This window comes from Pomacea canaliculata, linkage group LG7 (assembly GCF_003073045.1).
Source record: "Pomacea canaliculata isolate SZHN2017 linkage group LG7, ASM307304v1, whole genome shotgun sequence".
In the NCBI taxonomy this organism is placed as follows: Eukaryota; Metazoa; Mollusca; class Gastropoda; order Architaenioglossa; family Ampullariidae; genus Pomacea; species Pomacea canaliculata.
Window position 1 is genome coordinate 13,674,611 of NC_037596.1, and position 2,951 is coordinate 13,677,561.

Genomic DNA, 2,951 nt, shown 5'->3' on the forward strand with positions numbered 1-2,951 from the left:
TTTGTGAATTACACTTTTTGTGAGATGCTGTGTGAGCAGTGGCGTAGAAACAGGGGACAGGGCAATGGGGACAACCACCCCCTCAAGAAAAATACTAAAGAGGCAAGAATGTGAATGTCGTTGACTGTCAGCATAAAGTTTGCCCTACCTCCTCTCCACAAAGCTGAGCATCTTCCTACGCCACTGGTGAGTGTGAGGTGTAAGCAGGCTGGTGAAGGGAAAAGAAATAGAAACTAAGTAAAGCTGTAATGTAACCGGGAATGTCTGATATAAAATACAACTCATGCATTCCAACGAAAAAAAACACCCTACCGCCATACACTCCACCCGACAAATGTTAAATGTGTTACAAAGAAAATAGTCCGTCTGTTTTTAAATCAAAACTTTGTCACCAGTGCCTGTCTCTTTGGGAGTCACAGCCTATCTCTCATTTTAATTACACTATAGTTTCTGTAAAGCCAGTGTTTCATTGAGACAAATCTTTATCTGGCATATGTATCATATCTATCTAATATAAACATTCACATTATTTCTAAATAATAAAAATATGACTAATTAATGCAATTCAATTTAATATGCACATTCACAGTAATTATTAAAAAAACTTAAGTAATACTAATTAATTCAATTAATTTTAATTAATATAAGTGTAAGTAATCAATTCCAATTAATATAAACAATAACATTCATGTAGTAGACTCTGCCGACGGTTATTAAGACCATTTGATGTTAGCTGTTCAGCCCTTTAGCGATGTTATGAAAAGATTAAATTTTTCTCTATTTTTCATACAAAAATAAGTACACACAATTCTATTCTCTTTTTTTTTTTTATCTTCCCTCTCAACCCAATCTCTCTAAAACCACTATAACTTGTATAACTTGGCGATTTTGGCAGACGATTTTTTTTTCCAGTAAGATCAATTACATATGCCACCCTTCCCAGTCTTTCCGACAGTCTTCCTTCGTGCCATTCTGTGAGCTGGAGGAGGTGGTCCCTGCTAGATTAAAGTTAGGACACATGCACCTATGTCACGCAAGGACTCCTCTTACATGGCGTAATGTTATGATTGCTTGTCCTACACATTTCCATGCTAAAACGTCGAAAAATCCAGTAAATCTGTGTGGTTCATGAATAACTGCTACCGATTTGACATTCTATCATTATTGGTCTGCGCAGAAAGTGTATTTTATCTTGGTCGTGATGCTGCGCGCTTTAAGTTTATATTATTATGTTACTGTCGTCTTCAGACCCCTGGACGAGAAGTAACTCTTCCAAGAGCAATATCAACTACTAGTAGTGACCTCCCTTTGATTGCGAGGTATACAACCCACAAGAGAGTGTTATCACAAATTCTTATACACGTCCGGGCTGTTATAAAGTATAATATAAAAGATATCCGAATCTTTGTGTTTCATCGAAAATTCTGACGAAGCCTTCAAATCTATATCGCTGTATTAGAAGCAAGAAAGGAAACATGAAGGTCTGCATCATTGTGGCTACCATGTGTGTGGCTGTCGCTGTCGCCAGTATGTGGCCTTATTCAGTTATTGTAATAAACCTTTTGAATGTGATTTTCGTATCTTAACGGAGACGGTTTTGAAATGATGAGAAGTAGTTCCTTATTATTTATGCTTCAAAAAGCTCGAGGGAACTAAAAAGAATTCCCCTCTGGGATAAAGTCTTATAAAAAAAAATATGCATTTACAGTTTTGGAGATCTATAATGAACTTGAATTATATACGTCTGTGCTCCTAGTTTTCTTAAAATGGACTACTATTTGGTTCTATCCTCAAAAGGGATTTTGCTTTTTATCGCGCGTTTGACATTTGAAGTCGGGACACCGATTTTCAAATACGAATTCAGCGCGTGGCAGTACGGGCGCTGGCCATTGGTCGGGCCAAAGGCTGTTCCGACCCCTGCAAGGCCTTCTGGGAACTTTCTGGTGTCACGTTGCGCTCGTTAAGACGCCATATGCATATGGAAAGGCCTCGCTGGTCAGAGTGGACAGAGCATTGTAATATAGAATCTAGTTCTGTCTGAAAGTGATTAGCAAAGAAAACAGAATGTCGGAGAGCTGTGGCCGAAATCTCGAGATTACTTTCAAGCTGTTGAGTACGATTCCTGCATTTAACACGCGGGACGCTAGTCTAACATGGCTGCTGTGGTTCGTGATCCTTATTGCAAAAGAAATATTTTTACGGAATATTTCGGGTCTAGACAAGCCCACTCGATGCTTTGGACAACTAACAACTGTAGCAAAGATTCCGATTTGGTCGGCAGGATTCTCTGGAAATAATGAATGATAAAATAAGAGTCTGCTTCCAATTGTGTATCTCGGATGGAGCATCATTCTGAAGACATGCATAAGAATTAAATTTCCGAGGAGCCTTGAATCTCTGGAGAAAGGAATGTTACTCAATGATGCCAGGTAAAATTTTAATAAAATTTAAACTTTGTTGCTGTGTATATTATTGTCCCATTAAATGTCTGTTAAGGAACCGTGCTATTAAAGTTCATAAGCAATTAGTCATAGTTGCACGTGTTTTCTGTAACAGGAGGAAGTGCCTTAGACCGGTGGTTCTCAAAGTGTGGTCCGCGGACCCCACTAGTGGTCCGCAGCCTTGAGTCTTGTGGTCCGCGGCTGACAGTCGTCATATGTCAGCAAAGTGATGTTTAAAGTGATGTATTCCTGGCATTAACATTTTAATTACAGAGAACGAGGTACGTAGTTTTATGTCAACTTACTACTAGACTACTGTCACAAAGTACATTTAGTTTTGAATTGTAATGAAACAAATGCGGCAAATTAAATTTAAATTTCATAGTACAGTCTCAGAGTGATTTACAGTCTAAGAGTGATTTTACTGTATGATTTAGCATACATTTTCTTGGTATTTTTTTATCATAACCAAAAATAAATTTTTAGTTGTATGTGTTTTCATGTCTTTCA